Source organism: Mesoplodon densirostris, chromosome 16 (assembly GCF_025265405.1).
Source record: "Mesoplodon densirostris isolate mMesDen1 chromosome 16, mMesDen1 primary haplotype, whole genome shotgun sequence".
In the NCBI taxonomy this organism is placed as follows: Eukaryota; Metazoa; Chordata; class Mammalia; order Artiodactyla; family Ziphiidae; genus Mesoplodon; species Mesoplodon densirostris.
The window spans coordinates 26706204-26720165 of record NC_082676.1 but is presented as its reverse complement, the minus strand read 5'-3'; the positions used below and the strand labels follow the sequence as shown (position 1 = coordinate 26720165).

Sequence of the window (13962 nt, the reverse complement as noted above, 5' to 3'; positions counted from 1 at the left end):
TACCTGAACAATGGAGAGACTGGTAGACACCCCCCAATCAAGTGATCAAATTCAGCAGACCCCGAAGTGGAACCACCTGACACGATGTGCTTACTTCCTGAAGGGATGCAATGAGAGAACATAGCATTACCTATGTTATGTTCTCCCCATGTCAAGTCCTCCCCTCCAAAATGCTTAACCTGAATCTGATCATGAAGAAACAACCAGACAAGAAATACTGAAAGAGAGACTCCATAACACAAGTAACCTGGACACTTCAAAAGATTCACTGTCGTTAGTTTGACTGTTCTTAATCACGAGACTAATGAGAAAAAACAATGAAATGCAAAGTTTGAATCTTGGTTGGATCCCAGAGACAAGGAGTGAGGTGGTGATGGGGTGAAGGAGACGCAGAGGATGGGGGCAGTGAGGGGTGGAGGGGAGACAGGGGTTGAGGGTGGAGATAAGGTGGGCTCTGGGCTGAGTGGTCAGGGAAGGCCCCTCTCAGGAGTAAGCCCACATGTGCTCTAACCCCAGGATGCTGGAAGCGGACAGCTGGGTGAAGACTTGGGGGCACAGGCTTGCAGGCAGAGGAAACAGCTGGTGCAAAGGCCCTGAGGTGAGAAGGGACTTGGCATGTTTGAGGACTTGAAAGCTACCAGTGTATTTAGAGTGTGGGGGAGGGTGGGAGGAGGTAAGGGTGAGACGGCATGCAGGGCCAAGCACTCAGAGCCTTGGACACCACCGTGAGGTGTGTGGATTTTATTCTAAGAGCAAGGAAATCATGCCATCTAAATTATGTTTTTAGATCAGAGGAGATGAGATTATAAGGAAGCAGGAGTGGCATCCGGGAGACCATTGAGGAGGTGGAATAGAAAGAATCTAGTCAAATGGGACTGGTTCCAATTCTGGCTCTGACACCAAACAAGTGTCCTTGGGCACCAGTTTCCTCATCTACAAAGCAGATAATAAGATAGTATGTTTAATGTATTTGACACCAAAATTTCCCCTTTGACATTAGAAACTGTGGTATCCGGCCTCCCAGCTCTCCTGATGATCCCCCCTCCCTCCTGGTATCATACCCTTGGTCCCCTGGCACAATGGATAGGGCTGTGGAAATGAGGGTCTATGACTTCTGAGGTTAGGTCATAAAATACAGCTTGCTCTTTTCCCCAGAGGGAGTACTCGGTAAATGGTAGCTTTTATCGTCATCATCAGGAGTCTACATTTTCACAGTACTGGTCAGAACCCTCTCCACAAATGCTGTACCAGTTTCCTCAGCAGCCAGCAGCATCTGGCAGTTCTCATTTCACTACACACTTGTCAGCGCTTAGTATTAGCAACCTCTTTTATCTTTGTCAATCTGAGAAGTGAAAAATGGTGTCTCTCTCTGCCCTCTTCATTTGGTAATGTGAGCCTATATTTATGAGTATCATGTGTTTATTGGTCACTTGTAATTCTTTTCTTTTTTTTAAACAATCTATTCATATTCTTTGCCCTCTACTTGAGTTGGTGGTTTGGTTTTTTTTTTTTTGTAAGAACTGTTTAGAAAGGAAGGGAATTAATCTTTTGTCATATATTTTGCAAACATGTTTTCCCTTTGTTGTCTTTTTATTTATGATGGGATTTTTTGCCATATGAAAATTTTACTTTTTTTTTTTATATTGTCTCATTAGGGTTTTTTTTCCTTTAGGGCTTTAGGATTTCACGTCAAAACAAAGGTTTTTCTTTTTCCACTCTAAAATTATAAATGTAATTCACCCATATTTTCTTCTAGAGCATTTATAGCTTCATTAGACTTAAATCTTTATTCTATCTAATTTCTCTCCATATAAGAAGTGAGGTGAAGATCTAGCTTATTTTGTTTTTTAATGGCTATCCTAGTTTTCCCAATACCATCTTTTTTTTTTTTTTTTTTTGGCTGTGTTGGGTCTTTGTTGCTACTCACGGGGGCTGCTCTTCATTATGGTGTGCGGGCTTCTCATTGCGGTGGCTTCTCTTGTTGTGGAGCACGGGCTCTACGTGTACGGGCTTCAGCAGTTGTGGCACGCAGGCTCAGCAGTTGTGGCTTGCGGGCTCTAGGTCACAGGCTCAGTAGTTGTGGCACACGGGCTTAGGTGCTCCGCGGCACGTGGGATCTTCCTGGACCAAGGCTCAAACCCGTGTCCCCTGCATTGGCAGGCGGATTCTTAACCACTGCGCCACCAGGGAAGCCCCCAATACCATCTTTTAAATAACTCATCTTTATCCACTGATTGGAAGTGCCATCTTTATAGTATACTAATTTCCCCTTATTTTTGGAATTGCCTGTTCTATTGATCTGTCAATTCCTGTCCCGACAGCATAGCTCTGGAATATATTTTAATATCTGGTAGGGCCAGCACTCACCTCTACCTGCCATGAACTGTCCCTGCCCGCAGCATAATAAAGACAAACCCTTGCCACAGCAGGGAAGGCTCTAGGTGCAGCACAATTATGGCAAACGGCGAGGGGGGGTGGGTCACGTTTCTGACTGAGGGGCTGTTGGGGGGTGGTTCCTGGAAGAGGTGACATCTATTCTGAACCAAAGAAGGCGGGAGGAATGTGACAGGTGGCAAGTGGAGAGGGCATCTTGGTAGGAAGAAGAGTGGGGATAGAAGCTCCAGGGCTTCACACATGCCTGGATTCAAAATAGCTGATCTGCAGGTTGGGTAGTAACTCAGCTTATCCATTTATGCTTCACATTCGCTGATTTTTGCCCAGCTGGCTGCAACCTCATAGTTGGTTTGACACCTTTGTTGAAATCTAGGAGAAACTGTCCCATGCCGTTTCCTCACTCCTTCTCTATTCAGATAATTTCCCATGATGCGTATCACTAAGAGTCTGACTTGTTGAAATACACTTTCCTAACAACCATGACAAAAGGTAAAAATTACAATTTCATCAATTGCCTTTTCAGAAATGTGTTGCTTTAAAATGTCATCAATTGATCTCTCCTACTCCAAAACCTTCAATGGCTCCCAGTCACTGGCAGAATCAAGTTAGAGCTCTCTGGCCTGGTGTTTAAGGGCTTCCACAGCCCTGCTGGCCTTACAGCCTTCTGTTCCAAACTGTGAACTCTGCTTCAGACTCACATCTGCTATCCCTCAATTGCCCATGTGTGACCCCCTTCAAGCCTTTGACCATGCATGCTTCCAGACACACGTTTTTTCCACAAATATGTATAGACCCCCTACCACATGCCAGGCACCATGATTAGTATGGGTGACACAACAATGAACAACACAGATACAGGTCTTCCCACTTGTAGCCTGCAGGCCAGCAGGAGAGAGAGAGATTAATCAAATGGCCACAGAGTTTTTAGTCACAGGATATATATTCGGTTTGTACTTGACAGTTGTGGGACCTGCTAGGAAGAAAGTGCCTAGTTATGTGAGGACATAGTGGATCCTGGAGGGCTCCACTGAGGAGGTGACATTTAAGTTGGGCATTGAAGAATGAATAGGCGTTCACTAGGTAGAAAGATACTCTGGGCCATTAACAAAGACATCCTCCACCCCTGCCAGATCTAGGCCCCTCTGAACTCAGAGCGTCAATCTCACAGACCACCCAGCTGGCTCTGGTGGCAGGTCTCCATCAGTCTTATATCACTTAATGCACTTGTGGTACTTCCCATTTCCTCAGCTATACCTCATCTCCCCAGCTGGACCATGAGCTCTCAGGGGCTGGGACAGGCTCTTGGGTGGCAGAGTCCCCGGCAGCATCCTGCGCACAGTAGGGACCTACCACTGCATCACTCAGGACCCCATCCTGCCCACTGCCCAGCACAGCCCTGATGTCTGCAACAGAGCTCTGAATTAAGCGCACCCCTCTTAATGCAGACCACACTTTGGAGCTCCCCAGAGAGGGCACCTACCTCCTCTCTCCCTTCTTTCCTGGCACCTTTGAAGAGGCTTGGCCAAAAAGCCAAGGCCAGCTGCAACCTGGCACTACCGCTCCTGGGTGTGCACACAACAAAAACAAGTACAGATGGTCCCCAAAGAACACGCCAGGATGGTCATAGCAGCACTATTCACAGCAGCCCCAGCCTGGAAACTACCAAGCGTCCATCAGCAGAGAATGGACGGTGGTGGTACACCTACTGCTCAGCAATGGAAAGGAACAAACTAGTGATGCAGGCCCCAACACAAGGACTCTCACGAACTCATGCTTGTGGGCAAAAGAGCACACACATGACATAGTAGAACAGGCAGAAGCAATCTGTGGTATCAGAGGTCAGGAGAGTGGTCACCCTTGCCAAAGGTTAGTGACCAGAGCGGGGGCTCAAAGGGTCTTTGGGGTGCTGACAAAGTTCTGTTTTTTGATGTGAAAATTGGTCACAAGAGGTGGATTCAGTTTGTAAAAATTTACTGAGCTGTCCACTTAATGATACGTGTTCTTTTCTGTACGCGTGTTATACTTCCATAAAAGTAAGAAAAAGGGAAAAAAAGCTGAGGCCAGTTACCATAGCTGAGCAGCTTAGAGCTTGGTGTAATCCATTATGGTGACCCATACAATACCAGGCACCCGTGCTGGGTGGTAGGATATGTTACCTTATTTGACCAGCCAAATAACAAGGGTGATATTAACTGCCATTTTGCACATGAAGATAGTGGCTGTGGGAGGGAGATTAAAGGACACATCGAGTCCCCCAATAGCTCAGAGACCAGGGGACATGCCCACAGTCACAGAGCTAAAAGCTAGTGGCCGTGCTGGGGTTTGAAGCAGGGTGAGCTGGTCTCCAGAGTGCATGGTGGGCCCTGCCCAGGTGGGACGGCTGAGCCTTACCACGGGGCACTGTGCTTCACCGACCTCCAGCAGAGCAGAGAGAGGAACCCTCTAGAGAGAGTCTGGGGCTAGGTGGGCAGAGGTTTCCCCCGGGGTTGAGGCTGCTCCAAGGTGGTCAGCCCCTGCCTGGACCCCCAGCTTCTCCGTGCAGCCCCTGAGGGCGGCTGGGCCTGGGAGTCTCCTGGGAGGCAACTCTGGCTGCTCCTCAGCAGGTGATTGGAGGAGAGGCGGGGCCCCTCTGCGAGCTGAGCGAGATGCTGGGAAACTGGGGCAGGTGGTCCCTCCGTGACGGAGGCTGCAGGTGGGGGTTGTGTGGGGGGACGGGTAGCAGCCAAGGCTTTGGGGCCGGAGATGCTGCACAGAGGCCTTGCTGGTGGCTGGTGTCCTGTGTTTGGCGGTCAGCATCTAAGGTGGGGGTAGAGCAGGGGACATGTTTTGCTTGCATTCAGGCCCTTCCTCGATGTGATCTCAGGCAGGAGACTTAATTTCTCCAAGCCTCAGTTTTCTCATCTCTGAAATGGGGGCATAATAATAGGAGCTTGTTTCTGAAGGCTGCTGCGCGCTTAAATGCAGGGATGTCTGCAGGGCGCTGGACTGATGCCTGACGCAGAACACCTGCCCAAACCCTAGCTATTGTTAATGATGATGATGTGAAAGATAAGTAATTAATGATACAGACATCAGTCAACATTTATTGAGCCCCTACTGTGTGCCAAGGCCTGACCCAGGTGAGGGACTGTGGTGGTGAGATAACCAGACCCAGGCCTATGCCCATGAAGCTGCTGGTGCGGGGGGCCTTGGCCTGGCCCTACCCTCACCATCACTTTCTTTCTCCTTTCCCTTCTCCCCCCCACCACCTCCCCACCCATCCCTTGGGAAATAGCAGCATTAATGTGGGAGGGAACAGGCTCTACCTCTCACTCACTTTGGGTGAGTTACCTGAGCTCTCTGACACCGAGCCTCAGTTGCCCCATGTTGTCTGTAAGGGACCCAGCACACAGAAAGCCTCAAAAGATGGTTCCCGCTCCCCTCCCTGCCACCCCCTCCTCTCTTCCCTTCCTCCCTGCTTCCGCTCTGTTTCCTTCCCTTACTATTCTTTTTTTTCTTTTGATGTGGACCATTTTTTAAAGTCTTTATTGAACTTGTTACAATATTGCTTCTGTTTTACATTTTGGTTTTTTGGTTGTGAGGCATATGAGATCTTAGCTCCCCGACCAGGGGTCGGACCTGCAGCCCCTGCATTGGAAGGCGAACTTTTAACCACTGGACCACCAGGGAAGTCCCTCCCTTACTATTCTTCCCCCTGCCCAAGCCTTTGGCAACTTAACACCCAAAGGCATTGTCAAGCTCAGCTGATGGTGCCCAGGCCATGGCAGATACTGTGGACTAACTTACCTGATAGCTAGACTCAACATTTCTCTCTCCCTTGTCTGAACTACAGAAGGTGGGAAGTGAAATTTTTTCTTTCCCAGCTCCCGCCCCCCACCTGCACCCCCACAGCTGGAAGTGGCCATGTGACCCTGGCCAATGAGATGTTAACAAAAGTGTATTGGCAACTCTCTGGGAAAGCTTTTGCTTTGCTGGACTAAGCTTACGCCACCCCTTCCCATCTTCCTCTCACCCTGAATGTGGACAAGATGGCTGGAGCAATAGCAGCCAACTTGCAAGTGTGAGGAAAAGGTCAATAACATCACAGAGACACCAACCCAACGTGGCTGACATCAACACCAACAGTTGCGCCACCACTCTTCCTATTTCAGGTTTAAAAATCTTCATGTTTTGTTATAGAGCCAGCTGGGTTTTTGGACCTGTAGTCAAAAGCATCCCTGTCTGATTCACAGGGCTCCTGTTTATGGATGGACTGGACAGTAAGGACCCCAGACCCATGTGGCCTTTTCCCTAGAGTGTCAATTCCTTAAAGAGACTGAGGAGGGGGGCTGTGTCAGGGCACCTGCTGTGGCTACTGCGGTGCAGGGTTGGGGGGGACTCTGCAGAGGGAAAGGTGCCAGGCTCTGCACAGGTGTGCCCGGGCACTTCCCGAGCCACAGCAGTGTTCCAGGTAAAGAGGATCTTCTGTTTCTATCCTATTTTTTCTTGAGGCACTTGGAGCTGTTCCAAACATCCAAGCCTCCCAGCAACCACAGGGCTGGCAAGGCATAGGTTCTGTCACTCACATCCACTGAGGAGGAAGCTGCAGGAGAGAGGGGAGCGGCCAGCCTGGGGCCGGGCTGCCTGTGGTCATGCTGGGCTGAGCCCCTCTCCCGCCTGTCTGCAGCACCCCAGCCCAAAGCTCAGGGCTATCCAGGCCCTGTTATTTACTGCTGAAGGCTGGAGGTGGGCTGGCTGGGGGCAGCAAGGGCAGGTGGGCAGACCTCTGGGCCCCTTTCCCAGCAACATGCCTGCCTCCTGCTGACCCTTGACATACTAACTTCCTCCCCAGAAGAGTTTCCTTGAAGAAAGGGGTTCCTCTGTCCAAAAGCAAATTTTGAAAACCACTGAAGTCTGGCCCAAACCTGCTGTTCCAGGAACAGGGAAGCTGCAGCATGGAGAAGTGAAAGTTAGGCAGCTGGTGCCCGATAGGGCCACACCTAGGGTCGGAGTCGATGGGCTCTCTTGGCCGCTCATCTCCACTTGCTGTCACCTCCAGTTAAGCCCCTGCCCTCCTCTGGAAGAGGAAGGTGTGCCTTGAGGTTCCACAGGCACACGACAGGTGGGCCAGAGAGCACTGTCCTCTGCAGGCTGCTCGGGCTTCTCCCAAGCACATCTGCCCCTCACTCCCCTGTCCTAGTCCCCTTGCTGTTCCCAACCTAGGGCCTTTGCACTCACTGTCTGCTCCACCTGGAAAGCCTTTCCTCTACAGGGCGGGCCACCTCCTATCAATTGGGTCTCGGCTTGGATGCCATCTTTTCAGAGAGGCCTTCTCACCCAGAGGCGCAGTCTATCAATGGTCTCTATTTTAATTCTCTGCCCTGAACATCTCACTTTTGCATATCTTTTTTTCTTTCTTGTCTTGTTTATCATCTCTATGGCCTGTGAACTCTCAGAGAGTGGGCTCCTTGTCTGTCTCAGAACAGTGTCTGGGACGCTGAGGGAACTTAAATGATTGTTGAATGAATGAAGGAGGAGATTTTTTAAAAACTATACACACAGAGGGTCGCAGGGAGGGCAAGGGTCTGGAGGGCTGTGAGCAGAATCGTGGGCCTTTGCCTCCTCCATCTGAGTGGAGGTTGGGAAGCTCCCAGCCCGCCGTGGGTCGATGCCTGGTCACCCTCTGAGTAAAACAAGGCAGCCAGCACAAACAGTGTGACACTGCTGTGCCACCCTCAAAAAAAAAAAAAAAAAAAGAAGAAGAAAAAGAAAAAGGCCCGTTAATGAGGTAAACACAATCACAACCAGGAAAAATCTTGGCCATGCTTCTTCGAGTCCACCCAGAGCCATTATCTCTAATTGATCTCCAGACATCAGCTGCTGAAGCGTCTGAACCCCTCCTGCATTTTCCAGGTCTGGTTACAAAGCCCTGGCCCACCCAGCCACCAAGTGGGGTCAGGTCTCCTGGAGCAGCTCTTGGCTGGGGGCCGGGACCTGTCTGGGCCCCACCTGAAAAGAAGGAGCCATCAGGCTGCCAAGGTCGGGGGGTCAAGAAGCTGTGGAAAAGCCACAACCCATAAATGCTCGGTCCCCCCGGAGCCAAGCAGCCTGCATTGCGGTGCCTTAAGCAGAAGCCTCCACAAAGCCACCAGGGGTTTCGCCCTCAAAAAAATGTGACAAAAAACAGGGAGGGCGGGAGAAAGCGCCCTGCCCAAGATATCCCCCTTGAACTGGGGGATATCCAAGAACTGGGGTCAGGAGTTCCATTGTTAAAAACAACAACCACAGGACGTGGCCATGAGACAACAAGGCCCCTCTGGGTCTCAGTCAGGCTGGACCCAGAGTTGGAGGGGGGTGGGTCACAAGGTCGGCCATTGGTTCAGTGACCATCTGGATGTTTTGAGCTGCTCCTTCCTGGCCCAGCTGGGGAGAGACACCTCCTTTCCTGTTGGGTCCTTAGAGACAGAGCAGGGAGTCAGCTACCTGGGTGCCTTGAGGGGCGGTTCACAGTCAGAGGTCTGAGAAGACAGAGCTGCTCCCATGGATGTAGGCCCAGGTAGCGGCTCCTGACCTTGCTCCCGCCTTTTCCCTTGACACAGATAAAGCATCTCCAGGCCAGCCCCACATGCAGGATTCTGCTCCGGGCACCAGGCAGCTCTGCTGCCTGCACCAGTAAATCATGGGCACTGCATGCATTTTTTTCCCCCAGATAATGAAGTTGAAAGGCTGCGTCAGCATCCTTGCAAGCATGGGGGTGGCTCTGGTAGCCTGGAAGGGGACTGAGACTTTTGGAGCGGACAGGGATAATGAGGGACAGTGTTTAGGTTTGGGGTGTCTACTAACTGCATCAGGCAACTGGCTTTGGAGACGGGATGCTGGTCGTTTTCTGCTTCTTTCCCACCCAGCTTCAGGGAAGCAGGAGGAAAGAAGAGAGACACGGACGTCTCTGAACCCAGGCTGCCCTGGCGAAACAGCCGTAATGCTCATTTTCTTCAAGTATTTGGAAACCGCAGCAAGTTTCTTCAAAGCACCCGAGGACTGTCAGTGAAATATATTGATCGCTAAAACAATGCCCTGTAACAAAGATGTTTGACAATGGGTTTTTCACTTCCTTTTTTGTCTTCTCAAAAAAGAGGTTTCCCAGAAAACTTTCCCTCTCAAGTTTTAGCGATGCCCTATTTTGCCTGTCACCATCTTTAGGAGGATGGGAACGCTGGGCTGTCAATATTTATAGCCCCCAGATTCCAGCACGGAACAGTGATGCTCCTGGCTCACAGCCCACCTGGTCTGCTGGGTGAACAGAAAGGCCTGCAGTCAAAGTGTTTCAGCTTCATGTTTATGTGGATGGATCAACGATGCCTCAGTATCTTTCCCTCACCAAGAATGGAGTATGAAATATTTTAAAGCACTAAACATTTTTTTTTTCAAATACTTCTTTTTTCAAGCCAAGGAAACTTTAAAAAATAAGGACAACAAGGAGGGGAACCATTCCTGCTACGTAGTAAGATATATTAATTAGATGTATTAGATATTAAGACATATTAGTCTCAATACTTAAAAGAGTGTGTAGCTGGTACATGAACAGACAAAGAAACCGGTGGACTGAATAGAAGTACATTCTGTTTCAGATGGAAACTTAGTAAAGTATAAAGGTGGCATCTCGAATCAGTGGGAAGAAAATAGATTCCTTAATAAATGATGATGACACAAAAGGGTAAAGCAGGACCTGTATCTCAGAATATACTAGGATGAGCTCCAAATGGACCAAAGATCAAATATGAAAAATGAAAACACATATATTTTTTTGCTCTGTCATCTGAGAGGGTCTAAAAGAAAGGACACCCCAGTAGCAAAAAGCACACTTATTGCCCAGATTTTGATTTTTATTATGATTCTATAATAAAAGGAAGATATGGCTGATTCTAGGATTGGAGTAGAATATATACAAGATGAGCCTGGAGCATCTTGTAGTACCAAAAGTAAAGAAACACTAAAACAAAATAAAATCCCTCAAAAAACAAACCAACAAAAAACTTCAATGGGGGTATGTCAAAAGAGCACAGGAGCCAACTGAAAGAGCTCCCAGTGGCCAAAGCTGGAGCAGTTTGAGCATCAAAATAGATACAGCAGTACTGAGTTATAACCCCAAGTATAGAATAAATAGCCATATAAGTAAATGATTGAATAGATTTATAAATGAGGAAGGAGAGACAAACCTCCCATGCAAAAGAATTCTAAATAATGTATGTAGACACTTTACCCTCAAGGAGGGAAACTATAAGCCCCACTCCTTAGGTGTGGGCTGCACATGGTGACTTCCTTCCAAAGTGTACAGTACGGAGGGGGGTAAAAGAATAACTTTACAGTGATGACACCTGACAAACATTATGTCAGCCGGTGTGGCCAAGGCAACATCAACAGTCATGAGTCATGGTGACAGTAGGTACACTTGATATGATGTGGTAAAAATGGCACTCTGAGTTTGGCATTGGCAGAAGCAAACTATTATATACAAGATGGAAAAACAACAAGGTCCTACTGTATAGCACAGGGAACTATATTCAATATCCTGTGACAAACCATAATGGAAAAGAATATGAAAAGAATATATATGTGTGTGTGCGTGTGTATGTATAACTGAGTCTGCTGAAATTAAATACAACATTGTAAACCAACTATACTTCAATAAAATTTTTTTAATGGCACTCTGTGTCTGTGGTCTTCCTCCTAATAACCCATAACCCCAGTTTTATATTGAGAAAAACATCAGACAAATTCCAAAATTCTACAAAATACTTGACCAGTATGCTTTAAGACTATCAAGGTCATCGAAACCAAGAAAAGGCTGAGAAACTATCACAGCCAAGAGGAGCCTAAGGAGATGCGACAAGTAAATGTTAATAGTGTATCCCAGATAGGACTGTGGAATAGAAAAAGGACATTAGGTAAAAACTAAGGAAATCTAAATAACATATAAACTTTAGTTAATAATGTATCAGTACTGGTTCATTAATTGTAACAAATGTATCATACTAATGTAAGATATTAATAATAGGGGACGGGCTTCCCTGGTGGCGCAATGGTTGAGAGTTCACCTGCCGATGCCAGGGACACAGGTTCGTGCCCTGGTCCAGGAAGATCCCACATGCCGTGGAGCGGCTAGGCCCGTGAGCCATGGCCGCTGAGCCTGCGCGTCCACAGCCTGTGCTCCGCAACGGGAAAGGCCACAACGGTGAGAGGCCCGCATACCGCAAAAAAAAAAAAAAAAAAATAGGGGAAACTGTGTGTGTGGATGGATAATGTGGGAATTCTGCACTAGCTTCTCAATTTTTCTCTAAATCTAAAACTGTTCTAAAAACATGAAAATACTAAAAGAGAACACGGAGGCAGAGTGGAGTTAGGTTTTTTTTAAGACTCAAATGCTGATGCTATTAAAGAAAAAAACTGATAAATTTGAGTACACAAAAATAAAAATGACACACACACACACCATAAGCAAGCTCAGAAGATAGAGGGCTAAGGCTGGAAAAAAGAGGCAATGGCTAACTCTGGGGAATCAAAAGAAAGAAAATGTAATCACAGTGTGCTAATTGGCTCAGCTATGAATAACCTATACAGCCATTATAATAGAAATATAATAATTTACCTAAATAGGGAGGTATAAATAATACTGAGGAATGGAAGAAGGAGAAATAATACATGTGTTTATGAGAGGGTGTAATAGTGTACATACTTATCTCCTCCAGCAGGAAATTAAACAACAATAACCTAAATAGCCCCAACTGAAAAATCAAGAACTAGCAGCGTGAGCACATGTTATTTAGAAATAGGAGATAAATACCAGAAGAGACAGCTAAAAGATAAGAAAGAAAGGAGGCTGTCTCTGAAGGGTAGAAATTGAAGTGGGGAGGCTGGGACAGGATCTGCTGTTTTTCTATATGACTTTTAAGATATGTATTTTTTATTGATAAAAATAAAAATGAATACAAATAAACAAAAAAGATGAACACTTGAGAAGCTGTTTCTGAGGGTTAGCTGCCCTGGGGTGATGCAGGAGGGCCTGAGGGGCACAGGGCAGGACCTGAGATCAGCTACCCCACCTACACATCTTCTCACAGCAGAAATGTGCCAAGGATCATTCTTTGCCTGGAGAAATCCAAACAGCAGCCTTGGTCAAGGTCAATATTTCAGTGGCTTTTTGTTTTTCTTGCCACAGTACAAACCTTCTACAGTGCCAGGGATTTACTGAGATGGGAAAAGGTTTGTGCTACAGCTTCTCAGACCTTGATAATGGGGCCAGTGGCATTTCAGGCCTTTCTTGGGCTCTCATGGAGGCAAGCTGGGCCCCCTTCACTCAGCTACATAAGGCGGGCTGATCCCAGAGGCCTGTGGCGGGTGTCTGAGTGGAGGGAGGCAAGAAATGGAACATGAGAAGGAAGCCAGCAGTGGACCAGGAAGGCCTGGAGTTGGAAAGAAGGGAAGGAGGCTGGGAACTGAGAAAGTGGCCCCAGCATACCTCAGTGGGTGAGCCCAGTGGGGAGAGGAGGAGAGGGACTAAAATTCAGGCAGCTAAGGCAGCAGACTGCACATTCTCACAAGTTCCACGGGGTCCGCCCCTCATATTGCTCCATGCACATTTCCAGAGAGCAAACGCTGATGCTCAGAGTACAAATACTGGTTTAGAGAAGTAGCTACAGCAAGACAGTAGCAAAAATTGCAAAGGTGAAGAGACTGATGATGGGTAGATGCTGAGGGACGTGAAAGAAAGGTGCTGCCTCCACCCTTTGCCCATTCTATTCCCCTGATACGTCCAGGGACCAGTAAAGGTCCAGAGTATATTTATGTTTTGCTTACATGCTGGGATTATAAAAGATCCTCACAAGAAAAAGGGATAAAACGTGAGCGTTTGGGAAAGAAAGAAAGATGGGAAGGAAGGAAGAAAAGAAGGAAGGAAGGAGGGAAGAAAGAAAGATGCTGCCTCTCACAGTGAAGCCCAAGTTACTCTTTATGTTCATAAGACCTACTGCCCTCCTTGACCTCCCCTCAGGGCAGACTGCTGAGGTCAAGAGCCCTCAACCTCCCCAAGGGCAGACCTCCAAAGTCAAGAGGCTCTGAAATCTTACTGGGAAACTGTGCTTTTGATCAACATAAAATATCTCACTTTGCCCTATTTAATGCTTTTTTTGCCTTGAACATGTTTGCCTTGAACTTGTTTGACACTAATAGCACTGCCCTCTCTTTCTTATGTTTTTTTTTTTGTTTTTTTTTTTTTGCGGTACGCGGGCCTCTCACTGTTGTGGCCTCTCCTGTTGCGGAGCACAGGCTCCGGACGTGCAGACTCAGTGGCCATGACTCACGGGCCTAGCCGCTCCGCGGCATGTGGGATCATCCCAGACCGGGGCACGAACCCGTGTCCCCTGCATTGGCAGGCGGACTCTCAACCACTGCGCCACCAGGGAAACCCCTCATATGTTTTAATCTTCCTTTTTGTATCATTTGAAAAGTCTTTTATAAATACCAAATGGATTTTGTCATTAAAAAACCTCATCTGAGCCTTTTTTGACTCTTTGTAGTGGAATTTAACCCATT

The 13962-nt window shown here is 47.7% G+C and overlaps 1 protein-coding gene across 1 annotated transcript in view; it reads right to left on the bottom strand.

Annotated features, from left to right (window-relative positions):
- The window catches only part of NOL4L (nucleolar protein 4 like), a 130786-nt gene that overhangs the window by 41291 nt on the left and 75533 nt on the right, over window positions 1-13962 (bottom strand). The gene's annotated exons all lie outside the window — the stretch shown is intronic.